The 25204-nt window shown below is 44.2% G+C and overlaps 1 long non-coding RNA gene across 1 annotated transcript in view; it reads right to left on the bottom strand.

Moving 5' to 3' along the window:
- The window catches only part of LOC121066812, a 139513-nt gene that overhangs the window by 6940 nt on the left and 107369 nt on the right, over positions 1-25204 (bottom strand). The gene's annotated exons all lie outside the window — the stretch shown is intronic.

The following is a 25204-nucleotide window of genomic DNA, read 5'->3' as shown; positions in this document are numbered from 1 at the left end:
AGGCTCCAGAGAACAGCTCCCAGAAATGTCTCTGGAGCATTTCAGAGCAAAAACCAGAGTCTACTGAAGATGGTGGCAGCGGACAGAGATCACATAAATGCCTCTAACTTCTCCTTGCTAGGTGTCATTTAGAAATCCTTCTCAAATAGAGGAGTGGGTACCTAGCTCAGAAATTGAGACCAATGGATCATCTCCAGTCTGTCTCCCACACCAGACCTTCAGCTGAGGCATACTGTTCCTATGATCTCAGTTTGCATTATATTCACCCTAATGATGAGGACTGGAACAAGTCCTCCAAACAACATTTGAGGGTAGAGATCAGCATGCAAAAGTGAGCTAAACTGCTTTGTGGCTGTGTGTAATTTTGACTGTTACCACCTTTGCTCAAAGTTGACAACAGGTCAAACTGAAAACTGCGAAGTAGAACGGCTGCACCGAAGCTGAACGGTAACGATTTATACCACACCAGAACCTGGGCCAAAAAGTGTAACTGACTTCTTGGCCAACTTGCATGATTTTTTCTTCTCTCACTGCATTTTCTTTGGCATTTTCTTCTTTGCATTCTCTCATTTTCCAGAACAATTTAACATGACCTGGACAGTTGAGCTACCAGGGCATGGATTTTCTATCCAGGCATTATGGTAGGAACCTTCTAACACATTTTTATCTTAAAACTTAACTTAACTTAACTTAACTTAAAAATGCCAGCAAACATGAGCTGTGTGGCCTTATACTTGATGAGGGCAAGAGAGAGCTCTGTTTGAATTTGAAACCAGCTCAAGCCTGTTTGAAGGTTTCTCTTTTATTCCCTCCAGTGTTGCAATTAATTAAGAGAATTAATAGTTATTAAAGTTATCATCATTTTTACTGGATGGAAAAAATCAAGTTCATTATCTAATGGGAGAAAAATAAACATAATTTTACAAGGGTTTTAAAGCAACAACAGTAATAACAAACCGCCCCAAACTCTAGTCCACAGGCAGCACAGACATCTGCTAGAAAAATATGATGATTCCCCCACCCACCACCCTCAAATTTAGGGATTTGTGGAATATGGGCCTTGCCTAAAGTTGCTTGGCAGAAATCCCCATGTTAAGTTCTTATTTAATGAAATCATGTGGTAGTAAATCAAATACAGAAACAGGAATAAGTAAATCCACCACATCCTTTGAAAAAAGTATGGTTTGACTCTGTCAACTCAAGTTGCCCGGGCAATGAATTATCTGCATTTGTCAACTCAAAAGCCATCATCCAGCAGTTACCCACCTTTTGGTACAATTTTCTAATCCTCGGTCTCAAAGCTGAGCTGAGAGCCAGCACAAAATGGGCAGGATACTCACACAACTAGCTCCTGAAATGAGTGCTAAGCTGCCCCATCTTTGCTAAGTCCGTGGAAATGGCCCACAATGCAGGCCCTCTTGCAAAGTGTTTACCTCTGAATTTTAAACAAAAGGTGGCAAATTAGTGTCATATACATCATGAGGGAAAGTGGCAGAAGAGTGGGCAGAACAACGTTGATATCATGATAGAAAAAATTAAGAGGTTGGCTTCATGGATTTGGCTGTGTTAGGCTGATGGTTGGACTTGGTGATCTGAAGGGTCTTTTCCAAACTGAATGGTTCTATGATTCTATCTAGTACTGAAGTCAACAGGAGCCTTAACACAGAGCCACTTTACATGGTTTTCCCTGTGCTCTTGGTGCATCCACATGGGTCAGAGCCATGGAGAGATGCTGGGTAGATTTTGTCTTCTGATAAATTCATTATAATTTGATAACAACTATGACAACAAAAAGGATCTCTCACAGAGAGAGCTTGTGAACTTTTTTCTTGTGAGACTTCCTACAGAAACTACGTCTGTTGAAACAACAACCTCTACAGACAACAATTGACGCCTTTTAAAATATGATTCAGTTTTCTGTCTCACCTTCCATATTTTTCTCTAGAAAAAGAGATCTGTTTGATTTTTGGTCCCCAAAACTCTGAGGAAAAAGTTCAGTGAAATTTTCAATTTTCTTCTCCCCCCCTCCTTTTTTTTTTTTTTTTTCCAAAGGAAACCTGTATTTCCTGTGGAAAACCACAACAAAAATAAACATTTCTTGTCAACATTTCCCTAAGGAATATTAACACGTGATTTTCATTCACTGGTATGCCCAAGAAAGCAAGCAGGAGAGAGATCATTTGTGCCTTTGCAAACAAGATTTACAAAGAGCTATCTTGTAAGGAAGTGGTTGAAAAAGGCCTTGCGTCAGATTTTGCTATTGTGTCCATTTTAATCATGACCCACCCCCTGAGATTGCTGTGCTACTTGGATTTGCTGCTTGAAATTAATTCAATCGCTCAGTCATAGGAAAAGCCCCTTAGCTCTTCAGTCTTTAATTTACTGACAAAACATAAGGAATTTGGTACCCTTCCTCATTCCCTAAGACTACACACTTTTAATTTAGTGTTTTCATTTTTATAACCGAGTACTTACAAGTACCAAGATGACGGCTTTATGCTTGCTGGTCTGTCTTGTATCCATTATTGTTTCAGCTTTGCGATTCATTGCTGTGAAATCAATGCAAAGCAACCCCTCAGAAATCTTGGGATTCCCTGGAATCCCCATCTGAATGCCATTTAAGATTTGACTTTGTAATTAACCATTTCTGAGGGAGTTAAAAAATATAAACAGCTCAAACGTGACATTTTTATAACCTTCATGAAACCAAATGCAACAATTACTAGGAACGCATTTTAGCAAAAAGAGAAAGGTTGCCATAGCAAAAGAGCAATCATAGTAATTTTAAGCAAAACCAACAGTAATTGTAGAGCAGCAAGGTGTATGTTATTGACATTAGAAAAATTCTCGCTTTGTACTGGAATAGCAGAACTTGATAAAAACAAGAGATCACCACATGGAAACAGGCTGCAGTACTCAGCAGAAAACAAAAGCAACTGTTGCACTAGAGAGCAGAACTTATGCAAAAACTATCCCTTCTGCTCCCAGTGACAGATTTTCTTTTTTATGCCCTAATTTGCAGAAGTAAAGAATGATAAGAACTACAGCTGGGTGATGCTGTTTGAACTTTGTTGTTGTTGTTAAACAAAACACAATTTGCGATGAGTTAATTTTTTCTTCTTCTAAATTCATAACCCAGTAAAAACAAACAAACAAAAAAACCCGACAACAACAACAACAACAACAAAAACAACAAAAAAACACAACAGGATGAATTCCGAAATCAGGAAATATTTTCATTCTTATGCTTCCTTATCTTTCCCTAATAGACAGCCACATTACAGGGTGGTTCATTTGGGGCTGAAGAAGTGATAATTTTTATTGTAATTTTTCCCTTTCTTGCATTAACTGGAAAAAACAGGGGAAGATCACTGGTGCCAACACTGACCTCCAGAAGGTGCCTTGCTGTTTTGAGTGCCCTGTATAGAAACTGCCATGTGGTACCATGCCTGGTCAGACAAGATGCTCTGGGATTAGGACCCTGGCTTCAGAGGCTCCATTTACCCCTTTCGGAGCAAAGTAGAGATGAACTTGGAATAAGCCTTCCAAGATGACCCAAATCCTCTTCCTTTCCTAGCAGAGATCGGTGCAGCCACCAGAGAGGCTACAAGTGAGAGCTGTGTCACGTTACCCATGGCGAGCTTCAGAGCGCTGCACACAAAGAGCACTACGTTTTATGGCTCCTGCAGAATACTAAGGGATACTAATTTTACAGGTGCATTCTAGCAAACTGCAGTCCCTAATATCAGAATGCCATTAAAAATAATGCACTCCTTATGCCCGGGCAGTTAATTTAATATTAAATCAATAAAACATTTACTAGGGCTGGTCAGGGGCCTGGTTGCTGACAGCAGACTCAGCTCACGGCAACAAATGTCTCCTCACCCTTTGCAGACAGCTGCTGGTTTATTGTAGAAGACGTCTTTGGTCCTGACAAATCGCCTCCCTAAGCCCTAATGAGTGCAGAAATTCAAAACATTTGTGGGACATTTATTAGCAAGAAAATACACCAGCCTTTTGGGAGATTTGGATCGACAGCAACAATCATCCGTGGGCCAAGTTCAGTCCAGCTTGCACAGGGAACACAAAATGACTTTCCTGGCCACACTGAACGAGATTGCAGCTCTTCCCAGCTGGTTTCATCCCTGGGTTACGGAGGCTGGGGTGGGATCTCTTCCCTAAGATGGATTTTCACTGGTGGTGTCATTTCAGTCTCCACCAGGATCCCGACAAAATCCTAAAACAATGGAGGTCACTGGGATGGGATCCGCCACATTCCATAGTGCTGCTGAGCACAGCCAATCCCCTGGCACAGCCACCTTTCCCCCCCTAAAAGGTCACTTCCAAATTAACTTGAGCACAAAATACAGGATTTTGCCAGCCCGCTTGAAAGGCGATGTGCTACAGTGACTTTAAGGGGTAAGGCTGGGGAACCATTTTTCTTCCTTCAGAAAATGTCAACCTTTTTATCAAGAATCTGAGAATCAAAGTAACATTTTTATAGCAACCGCCTCCTCTCACAGATCAAATACACATGCAAAGAAGAAGAGAAAAAGAAAAAAAAAACACCAACAAGAAAAAAAAAAAAGACCAAGTTCTCCAAATCAGCAATCTGGCAATTCTCTGTGAGGAGCTGACATTTCTGAGTTAAACAGACACTTTCTGTCCAAACTCTATTCTGCAGAAAGTCCGATTCCCTAAAAATTCCCGCAGCAGTTGCTTCCCAGCATTGTACACAGAAGGCTGGTCCTTCCCCGAGCCAACAGAGCTCCAGGGACCCATGGCCCAAGACTCCCCTCCACTTTTGCTGAAGCAAGCCACTTTGGGACACTGACTTTCATGAGAAGGACCACTCCGGGTGTAGTCCACCCAGAAACGCTCCCAGCAGACTCCTTTTCCCTGCCGCCTCCGGGAGCAAGGACATGGGTACCGAGATGGCTTGTGGCAGAGTCTGGTCCTTGCAGGAGGTGTCTGCCTGGAGAACAAGGTGCTTCCCGTGCCTGCCCTAAACCCTGAGCACCTGGGACAAGTTGGGGCGTGACCAGCTCTGACTTGTCCTGACACCACTGGCATTATTTGTGTGATGAGCCTCTACGCTGTACTTACGGGAACGCTTTAGCTGTGACCCACAAAGCCAAGCCCGGTCAGATTTAATATCGAACTCAATCCCTAGTAGCTTCCCTTAGACATCAGCATTCCAGCACATGTAATATGATGAAAACAAATTTCATGCCATGAAAGCAGAAATATGGGTGAGGTCTGGGAGCATATTTAGGATGTGGTTTTCATAAGCACTCAGCGCTGGCTTAACTCTGCTCCTATTACAGTCAAGGGTAAGAAAGCCCCACTGACTTCAATGGGAGCGGAATTAGGCCAGCACTGAGTGGTTTTGAAAATCCCACCCTTAGCTTTTATATAACATCGAAAATAAGAATCACATGCAAACCTTCAGAGGGTAATTGGCCCATTAAAATGCATATCGCTATTTCTTTTAGCCACCACGTTCAATGTGAAGATCTGCGGCACTGATAGACAGGGCCTGACGATCCCCGGGGAACGCCCGCCGGTATCGGGGAGCGCCCTCGGGGCGAGGAGCACAACACCGAGGGGAAGTCACGGGGCCAGCTGAAAGCAATGCCTTGACACTGTTCTTGGTAAAAAAAGAAAAAAAAAAAAAGAAAAAAAAATCAAAAAACAAACATGCTTGTAGAGTTGTCTGTTTTGGGGGGAAAGCAGAACTTCCCATTGGATGAATCAATCCTGCCAACAAACAGCCCACCCGTACATTCTTTTGTTCTTCCTCATTTACAACAGAAATATTTCTGCCGCTAGAAAACCGACCAACCTCTTCGTTTTCCCCCATCTTTCCAGTGAACTTCTCAACAGTCGTATAGGAAAACGTAGAAGAAAGCTTTTTGCAGCAGCAGCTGTGGCCGGGGAGGTGCAGATGTCCTGGCTGGCTGTTGTGGTCCTGCCACGATCAGAGCACGAGGGGCAGGATTTGCCGCATCAACCTGGATCGCATTATTCACAGGCTGCCCATGATCCAGAGGAGGAAGAGGAGGAACAAACCCCACTGTTTAAAGGGCTGTAAAACCCTGAGCTGCTCCCCGAAGCGCAGCTGTTTTCCGCAGGAGGTCTCAGTAGGAAGCAGGGAGCGAGGTGACATTGGAGGCGTCATGCAGAGGCGGCCGCCGTTGCCTGTCCCCAGGCGCGTGGGGCCCTGGCATGCCCTCGGCGCGGCTCTGAGTCAGGAGTGACTCACTGAGAGGACAGACTCGTTCTCAGGCACCCAGGAAGCTTGAACGGAGGAAGACAGTGAGCAGGACATGAAGGCATCTTAGTTGTGCAAGAGGAGGGGCTGCTGGGTTTATTCGCTAGTACAAGCAGCGAAAAAACAGGGGAATGCACTATTTCATCAGGGCTTTGCCATCACCAATGGTGACAGAAGGATACGGCCGCTGTCCTGTTGCTTTCTGACCCTAAGTGCCCCAGCTGCAGCTGACCGTGGGACCTCCTGGCTTGTTCTGAATGGGAAGCGCTGTCAGCTTAATCCCGATGCTGTCAGCGGAGCATTTATCAAGCCAACGTATCAGGCAGGGATAAAACCAACACGCGTCCTTCGGAGCAATGCGGTTAGTCCTCCCATCGCTCTCAAAGCACTGCTCATCCCTCTCTGCCCTGCCCTGCTCCTGGGCATGCCAACGGCAAGCACAGCTCTAGTCTCTGCTCCTGTCACTGCTGAAGCATTTGGCCTGAAAGAAGTCACCGTCTGCGAGCCATAGCAGTGCTGGGAGCACGGACAGGAGTCCTGGGGGAGAGGTCACCACCTGGTCTGGGTTCGGGCTCCCAGTTCACCCCTGAAAGTGCTGTGGAGGTTTCTCAGCCTCTTCCTGAAACTTCAACCACGGCGAGGAGACCGAGGTGCCTGGCAGAAGCCCCCAGCAGCCGTAACCCAAGCAGGCTCCTCATCTGCCACGTGAGAAGTGACCCCTGGAGACTCCGGGCTATTAAGGCAAAGGATGCTTTTATCATACATTTTTGCCATAGCAGACACATGGGGCTCTTTGCCAAGTTCCTTCATTCTTTCCCCTGCTTTATTTGCACAGATGTTTTTGCCAACGCTTGTCATCAAACTGGGGAGGGGGCAGTTGAAAAAAAAAATAAAAATAAAAATGACCGAACAAGTTGAAGAAATTGCAAACAGTAAATCTGGTGCTCGCTAGGCTGAGCCCAATAAGTTGCTGAGGTTGTACTTTTCAGATTCAGTTTTAGGCTCTTGTAAATTTTCAGTTATTTTTAACCCACCTCTCTGAGAGAGCGTAGGAATGAGAAAGTAATCGTTTCATCAACTCAGGCTATATAAATCTCCTTGGGGTTTATTATTTGCTGTTTCATTTTACTGGCACAAGTGCTCCTACGAAAGTACAATAACCTCCTCGTTGATTTACAACTTGGAAGCAGGCACATGCTGAAAAACCCAGCACGTAGCACCTGAGGAAAAGTGCACCGAGTTAATTGAAAAGCTTCAGGAAACTGGAATTCCTTGCAGTGATACTGTCACATGCGTCAGTCACCAGATGTAACTCCAATTTTCTGCTTTCATAATAAGAATTCAATTGATATCCCCAGAAATAAAAATCTGCAGCCAGAATAACAGCACATTTATCATCAACAAGTCTAAACCTCAGAACAGAGCTGTGTGCAGCCCTTAGCCTTGGGGCTGTAAGCACTGTGGGTGCCTTTTCTTCGTCTTTCTTATGTGAGTGCGTTTTTGTGCCTATACCTATACATACACACCCAGACATATATATCTCCTGGGGAAGTCTAAGATTAGAAAGAGGATGTTGTCTCTGGAGAGCTACTCCCGTAGCCTGAGTTAACATCACTGCCCTCGTGCCTTTTTTATCCATTTTGGTCTTCCACTGGTCTCACATCTCCGTTTCTCCCTCTCACACAGACTTTCTGCAGCCTCCCCACACCCGATCCATGCAGTCGTTCGCTGGGTACAAGGGGATATTCTCCAAGAGGCCTTTGATTAGAAACACAGACATGCTGCGAGCTGCCTCCTCCTTTGTGCATATACCCCCCCACACCCCGGTGACAGCACCTTTATTGCCATTTGGACATCTACGTATTGCAACCCTGCCCTGAAGCCGGGGCCAAAATAGAGCGGTAGGGAAACACCAGGCAATGTTAACATATCTCCCCACTTTCTAGAGAGGGTACTTACAGACTTGCTCCACAGGGGACCATAGCCACATGCTGCTGAATGGCATTTTTTGGACCCAGCTTCAGGGGTTTCCAGGTCAGCTGGTGTCCCACGCTACCCTGAGCTGGGCTTTCATTTCATCAGCACTGGGCTCACTGTGCATTTTTGAATTAACTGCAAAAACCCCACCCCAAGGTCTAGATCTCCCCTGGAAGGCAACGCAGAGCATCCCAACCAGGTCACTTTGATTTCTATACAAAAGAGAGAGGCTCTGCGTCGTGCTTTGGTGAGCCCTTATCTCTGTCTACAGGCTCAGTGGTATACGAGGTCCCCAGCAGGGATTTAGCTGTCCTCGTAAAGCCGGCAGGCACTTGTCTAATGTAAACATTCCCATGGAGATTTCACATACATTAGGGTGAAAAAAAAAACCCGTTTGCTGTTTTCCAACTGCTTTTAGGCAATGCCTGGCTTTATATACTCAGACTGGATGGAATTGTTTTATGAATCCTCCTTTTAAAAAGGGCAGCTCTGCTTCTGGATGGTGCACAAATGACCACTTACCCCATGAAATCTGCAATTCCCTTCCAGACAGAAACCCTGAAATGCAATGAAATCAGTGACCTCGCTAAAATCTTTCATAAATTTTTCATTCAACACTCTTAATATATTGCACCCATGTGCATGCACATGAGCATATATCTATATACCTGTATAATACCTAAACAAAATCTATTTTATAGTATTGTCTGCTGTATGGGGGCAAACACTGAAAATCACCCACACTCAGGCATTGCAGCACTCTGCCTGAAGCCAGCTCTGCAGCTCTCTGTGCTCCCATCAGTGGCCCCAGGAGGAACCATCAGCTGGGTGCTGACGCCACCCTGCAAGCGGCACAGCGCACATCACTGATTTCCACATATTTCACATCCAACAGACCACTGAGAGCCATCAGGGCTTCTCCCAGACTACTGGGCATTCCTGTCCTCAAACTAAACATCCTTACTCATTAAGCACCGGTGCCTGAGGCTGCTGCAGGCTCATGCCACGGCTTCACAGAGGACCCTCAACCAGAGCTTGGGACCAGCGGCAGCACGTTTGGGACACCAGCACCTTCCGAAACAGACCAGGTTGTTCTGCAGCTAACGTGCACCTCCCTGCATTTGCTCTGAGTCTATGCCAAGCTAAGTTTAGAAAAAAAAAAAAAAAGTAAAAATTTATAGCAATTTAATGATGTCAGCTAACTTTTGTCCTGTGACCATATTTAACAGTCGTGTCTCTGTTAGCAGCACACATATTGTGCTCAGAAGTGAAGCAACAAGTGTAAGAGGCCAAATTACCTCTCAAATTTATTACAGGCTGATTTCTCCCAGCAAACCCACTCCAAAGCCGCTTATGTTTAACACCACCAGCACAAAAAAACAGTTTGGAAAACAGCCCCCCCATGGCACTGTCAGAGGAGTACCAAGAGGCTGCAAACCTCCCGTCAGCTGCCACGCGAGGGCTGTGATGTCCCCTCCTCCAACTGCTGAAGAACCCAATCTGTGTTGGCAATGCCTTTCAGGTAAGAAGCAAAGCAGACCTCTCTCATCTGAGATCCCCTGATTTTCTTCTTTAACCATTTGTCCAAGTCTCACTGGTGCATGTTTTTCATGAGGCAAACCGTGTGAAGTTTTGAAGGATGCACCTCGCAGGAACAACCGATCTCCAGGAGCAGAGGACTGAAGTAAGCCCGCAGAGAAGAGTAAAGTAAGCTCTGCGAGAAGAGCCAATCCAATGAGTCAAACCAAAGTACCCTCATATTAACCTGCCTCTGAAGTTTAGGTAAACTTCCTGATCACTTAGACTTTCAATTTATTTTTAGGGAACTATTTCCAGTAAGTGGTTCAAGATGGATTATAGTTTAACTGGAAGCTTGGGAATAAAAAGATGGTCACAGGAAAGCTGGGTTCAATTCTTGCCTCTGCCACAGACTTCCTGTATAAATCTGGATGCATTGCACCGGGGGGGTATTCGCCCATCTAACTCAAACATCTAATTTCAATGCCTATATTAAGAGCTCAGGCTTCCATTATAGCCAGTTGAGTGAGCTGGGCTGGGTGATTCAGAGCACTCTCAGGAGCAGTGCACTTACTGGCTCTATAGGGAATGTAGGCTCCTAATTTAAGAGCATAAAGCAGACTCCTAAATCCCCTCTGCCCTTTCGACATCCCTGGGGCTCAGTTTCTCACCTGTGAAATGTGTTTTGGATTAGTGACATGAAGAAAGTGGTACCCAAATTGAGTCTGAGCACTGGTTCCCTGGCGCAGCAGCTCAGGAAAGATGCAGCAGAAGCACCAGGCAAGAGTGAATTTCTAATTCAAAATTTTTCATTGGCATTTGTTATTTATCTACTTGCTGATTATTTTTTTTTAATATATAAAGAAGTACATGTTTTAAGTACATTTTTATGAATCTGATTTTTTCTCCCTTTTTTGTCTCTCCTGATTGTTCTCTCTCTGAGGTCTTGAGTGTGACTGTAAAAGTCCTGGTAACACTTGTGGAAGTGTTTTCACAATTTCTGAGCTTCAAGAACAGGCCTACAAAACTAAGCATCCTTCCCATCAGTGCCCTTTGAAATGAAAAAAAAAAGCTTGTGCATGCTACTGAAACAAATTCTTTCATTTGAGTGTTTTTCCCCAGACATCTTCTGTACGGGCTTTTTTGTCCACCTTTAATTCTGAATGACTGAGGATGCTGTTCTTTACATCTGTAGAATGACAGCATTTGAGAACACTGTTTTAAATGCCTAAAAAGAGAGAGGAACAATGTGCACAACCATCCTATATTTTGCAAGGAACTTTAAAACATGAGGCTTCACATATATCAGATTTGGCCCTGAACAATAAACATGTTGTGCATTCCTGGGGCTTTTTTTTTTTTTTTTTTTTTTAGGACTGTAAACTTTCCCTTGACAAAATGTCCCACTTGGGACTGATGCTATATCAGTATCTGAAGACTGTGCTACTGAGCAGCTACTCAGAATCCTGGGGTGATAAATTAAAACAGAGGAAACGGATCGTTTCTACTATCAGGGTCACTGTTGTCAACTCCTAACAGGGCAATTGACTTGTCAAGTTGTCTCTGAAAGCCCAAGCTCAGATTTCATTGCCTTTCACATTTTTTTCAGAATTGTATACAAGGATCTCTGAGCCTGTCTTTCACCTGGCGCTTTGCGAAATTCCAGACACCAATCCTGCTCATAAATGGCAGAGGAATAGATGATGAGACTCCCACCAAAGCAACCGCGTGGGACTATAAAGTACAAGAAAAGATACAATAGGGATGTGTGTGCGAACAGAGGGGCATTTGCTTGTGTGTCATTATTAGACATGGACAAGATCTTAAATGGTGAAAGGTCATTTGGAAAAGCCACAGCCTACCTCTAGCATCAAGAAAGAAAGAGAAAGCTCTGACACTCTGAGGCTCACTGTATTATTTAGAGTAACAAACAAATCCACCTGTCAGAGAAGCAACAGAATAACTGTAAGCAGAGCAGACCCACTAATAACTCTTCCTACCTGCATTTCTGTATTTATATGTAATACACACTTTTAGATATATAAACATATACACACAGAGAAGTTAGGGACCAAAATGAGAACAGCACTGTGTAAGAGTATTTGCTCAGCAAAAGAGAGCTCCCCTGCTTTAATCAGCTTCCAGGCTAGAAGAAATAGGCAAGGCAGGAAAAGCGACTTGCTTGGATACAACATCACAGGGTAATGCCAGAGAGGAGAGGAGAAGCCATTTCAAGTGCATCCCTGTAATGCTTGGGTCATGCTGTTACCCAAATTAGAGTTTCAGTTTTCCAAAATGCTTTGGAGTAGTGCTGAAACTCAAGTGATCACTTAAGGGAAATGCCACAATTATAAAAAACACGCTTGTTCCAAAACCAAAATTGCTCAGTGGTCAACTAAAAGATTTCTTTTGTTGTTAAAGATGTCTTTTGCTGGTGCTGCTGCGATTAAATTGAAAGGTTTCTGCTATGATGTTGACATCCTTGTTTTTATTACTGATTAAATATATATATATATATATATATATATATATATATATATATATTCCAGAACCAAGCCACATTCACTTTTCCATAAAAGATCTCAGCTTCAATGAAAAATCATTTCTGGAGGAAAAATGTTCTGCTGGAAAATAGTGACCAGCTCTCATAATCATGGCTGAAAATCCAAACACACCCAGATGTGCTGTAAGCCCTTGTTATCTTTGGGGCAGCCTGAGTTTTTGTGGCATCCTCATGCGACGGCTCTTTGAATGGAGAAAGGTGAGGCGAAAGCATGTATAGGGAGTTTCTCTGCTTTGCCCTGCAAAAATGCCTCCTCCCTCCACCCCCAAAAAGACCACGTTGCCTCCCAGTCCCCTGCTCTACCACCTCACCCCCAGTTTACCCTCTTGTCGTTTCCTCTTGCCCTCTTCCCGCCGTATCACGTTTCCAGTTCAGAATCTGTAGATCCACAATTGTTTAAAAAGCAGCTCAAACTTCCAACTTATAAACATTGCTTCCTCTGTCTCCTGAATTTATTTTAATAGCTGATATTTGAGCCCAGGGGATTGTTTTAACTAACACTGTATAGTCAGAAGGAATCACTTTCCTCCAGGCTACCTCTAGGTCAATAGCATAAGGCAAGACCCCCTCACATTTCATTACCCAGGGATCAGATCCCCTTTCCCAATCCATCACTCTGAAGCTCGTTCCTCCTATTCCTCTCAGATTTGCCCGTATGATTCATGCGGTGCCAAATCAACAGTATATTTGCTTTTTTCTCAGTTCATTGTTTTTATTTGCTTACATGTTCCCTGTCGTAGTTCAACTCATAAATCAACGCTGGTTTATTTTCTACAAACCCGTTGAAAGTTTGAGCCAGTTTCCACTGTTATGAAAGACTCCCAATACTACACGTCCTTTAACAGGTGGAAAATGTCTTAAGAGGCTGTTTGGATGGGAACGATTTTCTAACTTAAGGACAAAGTAGTATTTATTTATGACTTAATCTAATTCCAAAACAAAGTAACAGTTCCCTGCACCGAATTATCTCCTTATGATGCTATCCCACTAACATATGGTTTTATTATTTAAATAAAAAATGTAATATTGAAACCATTTCTAGCTATTAAACTTGTGTAACTGATTACAGTGAAACAATGTTCCTGAGATACTTTAAGAGACCATTTTCCCTTAAGAAGACCGCTAAAAGCCTGTCCTAGCTAAATTTGGAATTGTAAAAGCAGGCAAAGAAACAAAAACCAAGCAATCACCCCAAACCCTTTCCTTAACCTTTACTTTCTGGTTCAGAACGAAGAGCTGTTGTTTTACTGGGTTATCAGAGGAACAAAACCAGCCCTTTTCTGGTGACCTAGATTTGGAGAAGACGACCCTGTGAAGAGGAACCCCCCAGCCTGAGTTTGGTGTGCGTTACCTTGGTCAGAGCTTGGCTCAGCAAAACAAGCCCAGACAGCTCCTGCCAGGGCCCAGGCTCACCCATGCCACCCGGCCAGGCACAAACAGAGCAGAGAGGTGCCTGCTGCTGTGGTTATAGCCCATTTCCCTTCTGCTTGGTACAGCATCTGCTGGGGGTAAAACCACTGCCCTGGGCGACAATCACCCCCCGTCCTAGTGAGCGGACAGGGTGGTTCTCTTCTTCTCCTCCCAGCTCCACGCCGCAGTGGGATGCAGTCCCCGAGACCATCTGGTGCCTCTTCCTCTCTCTGGCTGACTTCAGCTCTCAGCTGTCAGCCAAGTAGAGTGCTTCAAGACTGTGTGCTTCTCTAATGTTTCTTCCTTGCATGAATGACATTAGCCACTGGGAAAATATCTGCTTCTTGGTTAGGACACTGGGGATGCTCACTGGCAGCTCGGATGACAACCATGTGTTGCGAGTCAACAGCTTCAGCGAGTACACAGCAGGAAAGGAACTGAGGTTGAGGCATGATGGTTCCCTCTTGCAAATGCAGCTCCTTGGCCTTAGGAGAAAGGACCTACACCTCGTCCTACCGGGCATCAGGAATAGAGCCTGAAGCACTGTTCCAGCAAGGACTGCAGCCTTAAAATGGAGAAGACATACACCACTAGGTTGGGGCAATGTTTGGCCCTGCTGCCAGACCACACTCAAGACAAACCAAAGTGAATAAATAAAAACAAAGTCCAGAAGTCAGAAGCTTCTGAAATTGCCAGCCTTGAGGTAACACTGCACTTCTGGACTGAACAAATGATGTTGCAAGCAGACTTTAAACATGCTGAGAATCAGTTCTTACTGAATGTATCATGTTTAGTGCATTGAAAATATTTCCTATTGTGAGTTCTGATGAAAACCTTGGCAATTTTGTGTGCTGTGAAAGTTTAAAAGAATAATTTAGAATAACTGAAAGATTTCATTTCTGTAATGTGTTATTAGGATTTCGACACACAACCATTTTCCAATATTTTTACTACAATGAGAGTATGTTTCTATACAGCACGCTGTTTTAGATGAGAAAGTCATAACTTTTACCTGAAAAATGCTAAAAATTTTTGCTTTAACAATTTTGAGACATTCTACCTTGTTTTTTCTTCAAATGAAAAATTGTCTGAAACTGACCCTTTCTTGTAAGGCATTTCAGATTTGACACATCAGCAGTTTCCAACCACAACACATTTACTTTGAAAAAAACTCAACCAACTTGGACAGTCGCAATGAACTTGTGCTCTTTGCCTGTTCACTTCCAGCTCTGAGATCACCAGGGACAGATCCAATATTAGGTTTCCATACGCCAAGAATTGCTTTGTCCTGCACACAAGCTGCCGTCTTGGAGGAAACCCAATTCCAGCCTTCAGCTTGGTGGAATTAGCAACCTAGCCCTGTCCTTCAGAAGCCTTAACAAAAAATCCCTCAATTAATCTGCTGTGAAGCCATTAGAAATAGTGTCTTCTTCCTAGCCACTGCTAACATTTTTGATCGAAGTCAGCTCTCCGCTCAGCCCAGGTATTTGCAGAGCCACAAGTCCAGCCATACCCTTTGATAAACAGGACAATAAACACAATGGACAATTAAGAAAGCAGATTAAAAGCCATCATCTATTTCTTTCAAGAAAAATCATTGCACTTTTCATGTAAGTTTTGACAGGCTCAGCTCCTCCTTTCTTGAGTGCCACATACTAATCCTGGCACTTGAGTGGGAAGCATTGGGTAGAAGTGAGACCAGACCCTTTCAGATGAAGGCAGTGGGAGCAAATGGCCAACGGCCCGGGTTCACTGCCTCGGGCTGGTGGATCCACGTCTCCTGAAGCAAGGCCGAGGAAGCTGACATGCCACAGCCAAACACACCATTATGACAATTACAACACCTAATACAATTCCATAGGCCAGAATTAACAGGTTGTCCAACTAGATGTTTCCTAACATCTTAAAATGTATTATTTACTTCTACTTTCTGTTTGCCAGAGAATGAAGCTAACTCTCCCCACAAACCCTAATTGGACTAGTTAGAGCGGCTGGAAAAAATAATCACATTTTCAGGCACACAAGCCTTTTCTGTGTAGTTCTGTGCACCCAAAAGCTGTTCCAGCTGCACGAGCTGACCTAGTGAACAAGATTACCTTTACCTGCGAGCCTTGTCTGCCTTATGTCTGTAGACAGTCCAGGCTACCAGAGCAGCACTGCTTTAACTGTGTGTTTAGACATTCCTGGCACAGCGAGACTTTAAGTTCACTTTTTACCTGTGGAAGTAACAGCATACTGGAGGCAATTAAAAACACACGGAAAAGGGCACTTTCCTCCTATTTGTCCCTTTCAGAACCTCCCCCACTGAAACTAAAATTATATAAATCCAATTAGGAGGGGAGCTCGAAAGGTTTGGATTTTTATACACTCCTCTAAAAGGCTGGATTACTCGCTGCAGCCCAGGAGACACACCGCAGGATGCCGCTGGTGGACACGGACCCGGGACAGAGAATTCCTGCTCGCTGCTATGAAAACGAGAGGTTTGTTGCAATGCACACAGACCCATTACTACTAATTTCCTCCAGCTTCTGAGCAATTTTTGAATTGTTCGTCAATTTTTTCAAAGTGATTTACGGGTTTGAGCTAGAGAAAGAAGCAGGGGTTTTGTAAATAGTTCCTCCCTTTCATTCAATTTCAGCGCATTAATTGCTCATTGTCTGTAATTGGAAACATAAAGTGCATTCCTACTCAGATCGCATGCAGACAGCTGCCCTGATGTGACTCTTAATGTACAATAAACTTCCAGTGTGGTACCATGGACTTGCTTGTTTTAATAAAGCTAATGTATGGGGACTTTGAAATACACGAGTACGTCCAGTATGCACTTTTAGATGAAGAAAGATTATTTAAGCCTCCACTTTGAGAACATCCTTCCTCTCTGGAGGTGAGTGTTTTAAGGAAATTACTTGAATTCATATAAGTATTCCCAAGATCTCACCCTTCCAGTTTAAAGTCAAAGTTTGGGGTAGTTTTTTGGCATTTCTACATCAAGGCAGGCCCCAGAACTCCCTTAGAAAGGAAAGAAGGAAAGAAAAATAAAGAAACGTAAATGGCTGTTGCTTAAATACCAAGAGTTTTCCACTTAACCAGGCTTATCTTTATTTCTAAGCCCATTTAAGTGCAAAGAGGCCTAATGCAACCACATGATTTTATTGGCTTGACAGCCAATTTCCCAGGCTATAACTTGCCTTTAGGAAATGTGGCTAAGAAAGCCAGGAATAGGCCATTAACTTCCCCATTGCTGTGAGCAAGCAGAAAAAGGATGGTTCCCACAGACAGAGGGGAACAGGAACGATTCCACGCTCCATACCTGGGTTCAGTTTTAAAGAGCCTTGCATTTGACTAAGAATCTTGCTTTTGATTTTATAGTGGGAACTACTTATAAAGACCACAGCTAAATGAAACTTTTCCAGTAGTTTCAGAGAAAGTCAAATGAAAACAAGTTATTTTGAGTCAACGTTTTCTGGAGAGAAGTAAGTAAAGAGAAGTTTTCAGAAAGAATATTAGGGATCGGAAACCAAATCCCTGGAAGGACTATGGACATGTTTGGGAAGCTTCTTCATGCCAGGAGAGGCATCCGAGGGCCTGCAATTCACTTTGTTTGTCACACAAATTAAGCTGAGGATTTTACCTGAAGCAGCACAGGAAAGGCCCAACTCATTTCTTCTGCTAGCAGATTCATGCGATTGCAAACCTCCGGCAGCTGGAGTGGGAAGCCTTGTCCCAAGCAGCATGGCTATTTGCAAAATGAACGTCTGCCTGCAGTGCAGCTCCCTCCTTCAGAGAGGCACGGCTCTGCTCTGCTCCCCAGAGGGGCTGGCACGCTGAAACTTGCTGATAGCGGCTTAAATTTCACCGCTGTCAACCAGGCCCGAAGAAGGAAGAAGTGCTCGGATGGGTGCTGTCACTTTAGTGCAGAGAAGACAGAGAAGATGCTGAAGCCCTGAGTCTGGACCACGCACGGTGGCCTGCCAGATGCAGCACGCCAATAAGCCGAGGCAACACAAAACAGTTAAGATTTCCAGAGAGAACTGTGTTTATTTTAAAGCTCACAGCAGCCCTTTAAATGAAGAAATAAAGTCCTTCATCTCCAAATGCATACAGACCTTAGCCTGAAAGAAAATGTTTTTGGGGACCTATTATTAAAATAGAGACCACATAGTAAAGGCTGAAACAAAGATGTTTTTGCTGCCAGTGCTGAATTCATTACCTGTATTTCTGTCACTTGTAGGACATGGCTCTGGCTAGGTGCTGTACAGATGAGCAGAAAGCAGCCCCCTTTGGACTGCTCAATCTCTGCAAGGAATGCAGAAATACATGCACTAAATGCCCACTTAGCACCCCCCACACTTTTTTTTAAAACAAAAAATATTGGCTTATATTAGCTTATGCAAGTACCCTGTCCTGGTTATTGTAGACTTAGACTGTTTTTTCATTTCCAGTTGCTGAATAGTAAACAAAAACTGGCATGCTGCGAGAAAAACGATTGCCTCAATAGAAAAGTGCCCATTTATGTCATCCCACAATTATTTCAAGCACTATAGTTGAGGTTAGTCCCTCCAAGGCATGTACAAATTGCAAATACACACAAATAATAATGCTCGTACTTTTGGAAAATGTGAAACCCTTTGTTTTGGAAAGGTTGTTCCTATTATTTGTGGCTTGCAACTGTCATCATTATTCAAGTCTTGTCTTCTTTCATGATTGTTCTGCAGCTACTGGGTGCTTGAGAACTTCCCCAAAATTAATATACTTCAAAGAACCAGACATTTTGTATATAGCTTAATTACAGCCTATATAATTAAGTTTTAAAATGATAAAAACTCTTTTGTGCCATAAGTGTACTCAGGCTTCGGCTCACAGACAAGCTACTACATATCATCCGACGGAGAGAAGGGCCAAGAAATTCCATTTCATTAATTGTTTCCTCCAAATCTCAAATGTAATTACATATTTTCCAGGGACCTTTGACATTTTCACACTGTGGCTTGGAATTTGATCATACCCTGAAGTAAACTGCCTGGCTGGTCAGAAACTTAGGAAAAAATATGACTAGTGAGGTAGGCTTGGTCTTTTTCAGACTCTGGAGAAAGAGGAGGGAGCTGTACAGGTCTGGGTCAGGTTTTGTTAGCAGAGCCTTGAAAGGAACCAGAAAGAGACGAGGAGATGAACTCTCAACTAACCGCTCTTACAGCAATCAGAAAAGGCACTGGAAGAAAGAAAAGTCTTTTTTTACAGCAGCCATGGCTGGTGCATGTAGGAACTGAAGGGATTTTTAAACCTTGTTCATATTTAATCTCCCTGGGTTTTGTGCTAAGTTTCCAGACTCTTCTTCTGAGCCCAAAGCCCAGACATGGTGAACAGACAGATGTGACCCATACAGATGCAATGCTCCAGCACTGACTGCTCCTGGAAACATCCCCTAAGGTGGGCGCTGCTAGGAACAGGCACCAGGGGCTCGATGCCATCAGTCTCACTCTGGGTGGGCACATCCTTGCTCTGTCAGAAGCCACAGTGATTTTATTAACGCGCAACTCTTTACTAATGAGTAAAGCATGAATGAACTCACTGTTGGAGAACTCAGTGATTGACATCAGTGGGCCCAGCCCACCATTCGTGCTATTCAGGTGACTATGATGTGCACACGTGACACAAACACAAGGTATAGGTAAAGGTATGCTAGCAAATAGTTGATTTACTGTCTTGCAAACAGTATGTTAGACCTCGGTGCAATCAACCCGATATTTCTGCAGATGCTAAATTGACATGAAAATACGATTTTTAATGTAGCACCAGGTGGTGTTTTTTTTTCTGCCTCAGAATGCTTTTCATGTATGGCTTTGGATGACTCGACTCCCAGACAAAACATCTTTCTTCGAAATTTTGCTCTGCTTTCCTTTACCTCTGTGAACGGGAGAACAGCACCTTATTAGAGACAAAATTGATGAGTCTCTATGAATCATTGCTTGGAGTTTGGAAAGGAAAAAAGAAATTTGGCAAGCCTATAGTCGGTAATATGTGCTTCTAAAACCTACTCTTTGAAAGGGCCAAGTTATTACATTGTGAAAAGTAGTTACTCAGCACGTGCTGTAACTTTTCATAGGGATTTTTAGGCCAAATTTAAAGAGTGCTAATGATTTTGAATGCCAAACTTGAGACCCTACAGCAGGATGAGGTTTTAACAAGATTTGAACTGCCCTCCCTCCCCCCAGGTTATGCCTCCTTTAGAGATCTGGATATCTGGTGCCTGAAAATTAAAGCATATCACATCTGCAGTCATGGAAAGTCTTGGCCTTCCCATCCTTTTCAGTGTATCGAGAGTGAACTCCCACCAAAGGCAGTGGGAAAGCTGCTGGCACTCACCAACCTATGTTGGCATGCTGGGAATGTCATTCGTTATTAAAAAGAGGGAAAAACCACAACTGCAAGTGCCTTGTTCGGCAACCTGAGCGCATGCAGTGACGGGGCACACCGCTGCCCTGCAGACAGCCTGCTTCAGCTACTGGGGGTGACCTGGCCACGGCAACTGGGAACTAATTTATTCTGCTTCTCAATTACCTCACCCAAGTCAGCTAGCACTGTGGGGAAGCCTGACGAAAGGTTCTCCGACAGTGGCTTGTACCGGATGCTTTAGAAGATGGCATAACCTGAGGGGGACGTGCGGTAAGGGCCAGCACCTACTCTTTTATTCCTCTTATTCATTTATGATTTTAATAAATAATTAAAGATACTTGCGAAGGCAGACTAGAGATAACGTAATTAATATTAGAGCATAATTCCTAGAGCTTGCCAAATAGCATGAACAGGTGCTACTGCAGGGAGGGCACAGAAGCTGAGCCTGATTCCTCCACTTCCAGCACTCGGGCTTGCTGCGAGCCTGCGAAGCTGAGCTGTTCGTAAAGCAGGCAGGCCACAAGGCCAGACCTCAGGGAGCCCAGCCCTGAGCCCCCGAATCACCTCCAGGTCCCCCATCGGCCATCTGGCTCCCCAGCGGTGCAGCCCCACTGCAATTTGAGCCCATCTTTAACGTTTCCCAAAGAAAGGGGAGACGAAAAGAAAAGGATCATTTACTTCCTCTAATTGAGAAACAAGATAGGAAGCCAGATAAGGCAAGGAAAATTGGCATGACTCCACAGACTTCAACTGATGCCAGAGAGCAGGGTGATGAGCGCGGCAGAAAGGATAGGAGCACGCTACTGCTGCTGCCTTGTGACAGCAGTACCAGTCTGTTAACCGATGCACTTCATCCTCGGGTACAAAAGCGCTTTACAAGGAAGGCAGCGTCACAGAAATGAAGTTGCTTTGATTTACCCAGAAGGAGCTAAGCCAACCTTCTTTTCCTTGTCATTCACAATGTGACTTTTTTCCTTGCTAAGACAAAAATAATGTAGTGCTAGTTGTTGCCAAATAGCCACTTTTGAAACTTGGGCCCAGTCATTTTTAGCTATGCAAACTTGGCACGAACCAAGTGTTGCCTATGGATGGAGTTTACAGTGTGGGAAGCTTGCCAGAATCCTATTGCAGCCTACTTTGAGGTCTGGTGCTTCACCTTCTCACCCTACAACAAAGATTAAATAGTGTTCTAGCAAGGAAAAAACAGAAAACACCTGATGCTATTTTTTTCCCTTCCCTCCTTTGGATTCTAGGAATTAAGAGTACACAGGAGATGAACTTTGATAATGCCATGAGCAAAAACATGGCTTCGCCTGAAGCCAGCAGTACTTCCCCAGGCTGTGATTATTTATGTACAACACACACATAAATGCACATGCACACACGGGTGTCTTTACAGGAGTCTGGTAGGAGTGCTCTCCTCTCACCAGTTTCTTAAGGGCACAAAGAAAAAAAAAAAGCTGTTAAAAAAAAAAAAGAAACGTTGTGAAACAATCCAAAGTTACAGGATCCGTACTTTTTAAAGGATACTCAGCAGCCCTGGGGTTAGCAGTGGCTGCTGAACAGTGACTCAGAGGAGGGACAGAAATACTCAACAGAGCTTGTACGTCCTCTGATCGGGGCAGAATGGGGTTTCCCCCCCTCAAAAACTATCCCTCAGGGAGCAGACAATGAACAGTGGCGTCAAAGGAGTTGGAGAAGCTGCAACCACTCCTTTGGGCATCGCACGCCCTGCTTCAAATCCTCTTGCTGGTGAGGGACCCAGAAGTGGAAGCCCGATCACTGCCCTCCCTGGTCCCTTCTTGCCTACAGCATCAGTGAGAGGTCATCGGCGCATCCATGGCTTTCCGCTCTGCACAGGGGAAATGCGAAGGGACAAAAACCCACAACGTGCCCTCAGAGAGGAGAGTTACATCCCTGCTCGAGCCTACTTCGCATTTCCTATGTCTGCCACAGGACACAGGAACAGAGCAGGATGGGGATGTTCCCCTGGACCAGCTCTCCTTCGCCTCTCTGAAAGAATAGCTGAAACAAGAGGGGAGGGTGTGGGTGGGAGGGGACCATGGAAAGATTGATGTAAATTCATTTTTAAAAGCCAAACAGATGAAAATAGTTTTCACAGCCCCACAGCTGTTCTATGTATTTTTTTTGGACCAAGCCCGAGCAAAATGCGGTGCAGATAATAGCCCTTACTTCGGGTAGATAAGCCCCATGTAATCAAACCAGCAGCACAGCCCCAGTGTCTCCGCGTCCTGGCAGCTGGTGAGCTCAGTGACAGATGAGCATCTTCTCTCCCCCTTCTTGGGGTCCTTGTCCCCCCTCCAACATGGTCTGTCTGGGTTAGGTGCAGTCTTTGGTGGGCTGCTGCCTGCCCACTGTGCTCTGGTTCCAGCGGAGCCCCACGTGAGTCCAGCGCTGCCCTGGGCTTTCCCTGCTCCCTGCCCACACCTTTGGGCATGAAACAGAGCGGACAAAAAAATGAGAGAAGGAGCAGGACCTAAGTCCTGAAGCCATGTTCTTTGAGGCGACATTGCCAAGCCTCGGACCACAGCAACAACAGACGGACTTACAGTCACATTTATCCTCCGTTATTTTCCTATAAACCAACTCTGCCAGCAGCTGGCCAGTGCTTTCTGCAGCTTCTGCAGAGCTTTGTGGAGCAAGAGCTTAGACTGGATTTCAAAAGCTGCAAAAATCTCTCTGTTTGGGAGCCAGACAACACATGTCCAGGAACTCACTGTCGTGCTCCGCGTCCCAGCGCTTGGTAGGAGGCAGAGCTGCCTTTTCCGCAGGAGGGCCCCGGCACCCCACGGGCATCCTCTGGATGGGGATGGAGCCTGCTGCGAAGTGACGGGGTCATTTTGTGTCAGTCCTGAGTGATTTTCCTCCTAAAGTCAGCCTGAGCCCGACCCTCGTCCTCACCGGGCTCTGGGACAGCCTCCGAAAGAACTGGTGGGGAATATGAAATGCTGCGATGCTTTCAAGAGTCCAAGTTGGCACCTCCTCCTGCCTAGAGGTTCCTAAATGGCTTTGAAAACCTTGCTCTAAATGTTTTATCTGGGACCATTTCATTAAAAGGGAAGTGTTTAAAATGGCTTTTATAAAAATTGCTGAGGCTCTGAAAGCAATACCTCGGGCAGATGCAAGTGGGGTGTACAAAAAGCAACTGCTAAAGGCAACACCAAGTGGAACAGCTCATGGGCTTCAGAGCAGGCTGAGGGCACCTGGGCTCAGCAACTTCCATTCCTGAACGTATTTAGCCCAGATCCCACCTGAGGCCCTTCGGATGAGGAACAAGAGGCCTGGGGGTGCTCCCCTGCACGCAGCCCCCTCAGCACAGGGCTATTGCTGCGTGGTTTTTATGCACAGCGGCACAATATAAAATCCATTTAGAAACTGGGCTCACTTGCTGTTATTAAAGAATCCATCAGTGAATTTCATTTTTTATTGGTTCAGTTACAAAACTCACAGCGGTGTGTTGTGTTTGTTTTTCCAGAGCACCAATAAAAATCTTTTTGATTAAAAAAATTGAGAGAGGGAGAGAGAAAGAAAGAAAAAGGAAAGGAATGAAAAGCTGACCTGGCGTAACCCATGAGAGCACTGAGCCTCAGCGGTGTTATATAAAAAGCGCCAAGAGGCAGCAAATCCAATTGCTGAGCAACTGCTCGACTGCGGCTACAACCAGCAACAATCCAAACCCGTTTATGACAGCATTTTTGTTTCATAAAAATAAGCACAATCAAGCTCTGCTATATTAAACCAGGTTTTGTCATAGACCAAACACTGAAGGAGAATTATGGCATATGTAGAGCCCCAGGAGGAAAGCACAAAGCTCTCTTTGCTTTTCCATGGTGCCAATCCTGCCATACACAGCCAGCAGGGCTGGCTCCAGGTATTTGGGATGCTACACTGCCATACTGCTCCACAGCTGTCAAACAATCTACACTAGACATTTTTCCTTCTCATTTATGGGCACGCAAACATTTCAAAATCTGCTGCCTTTGTGTGACCTGCAATCCCATCTGGCCTATATCTAATCATCTGCAACCAATATGGAAATTGTGAGCAAGGTGACAATTACAATAGATCCCATAAAGACAAATATCCCAAAGATGGTAGCCACACCACATCAGGTGCTATACAGTAAAATTGTGGACTCGTCCCAAGTCAGGGCCACTTACTCCTGTAGGACTAAGCACAGCAAAATGAGAGCCGAGCTGCACTGGAGTTGGCATCCAGTTTTCCAAAATGATGCCTATGAAGAGCAAATCCAAGCAGCTTAATTTCCATTTATATGGATTGGTTGAAATTCTATGCAACTGAAAATATATTGTAACAGCATTATTAGGATGGAGCTGTAATAGGAAATCAATTTTCTTTTTTTCTTTAGAGTGAAAATAAAACTAAATGCATATAGTTCATATTACAGGGAATTCTACTTAGCAGAACAGAGCTGGTTCATTTTTTAAAAAGAAAAATAGGTGAATTCTGACTTTTTTATCAATTATTTCTCAAAATACAATTTTGTGTAACTCTATTTAGAGAGAACAAGCAATTATAGAAAAAGAAAACAATTGCTTTAAAAATACATAATTTTCCCCATCTCAATTACGAAAACAAATTTTCAAAATATCAACTAAATTTATACAGTTCAGTTATTAGATGAAAAAATGCAAGTGGGATAAACACCAGCATTCAGAGCATTTCATTTCTGTTCCTTTTTTTTTGTCAACCCTAGAAAAAGAAAATAGATCCTATTTTATTCACAAATGCTTGTCAGATATTTTATCTGTTACAGCTTGTGGGATGTTAATGTGCTGCTCGCTTTGGCTGCTCATTACTAGGTGCTGATTCTTGGCCAGCCACCAGAGAACCAGGAACACGTCCCACGAGAGCATGGGTGCTGGTGTGAAGGCACGGGTTTTGGTGTGAATTCCCACAGATATCATAAACTAGAGATGCCTCCATGGTCAAGAAATGGGGAACAAATGTGGCCGACGCGAACGGCTGTCCAGAACAGGAACTGATGTTTGCAAACACTCTGTCATCTCTGGCTATCTTTAGAGATG

Source organism: Cygnus olor, chromosome 3 (genome assembly GCF_009769625.2).
Source record: "Cygnus olor isolate bCygOlo1 chromosome 3, bCygOlo1.pri.v2, whole genome shotgun sequence".
Classification (NCBI taxonomy): Eukaryota; Metazoa; Chordata; class Aves; order Anseriformes; family Anatidae; genus Cygnus; species Cygnus olor.
The sequence above is the reverse complement of the archived record's forward strand: the minus strand, read 5'-3'. Positions and strand labels throughout refer to the sequence as shown.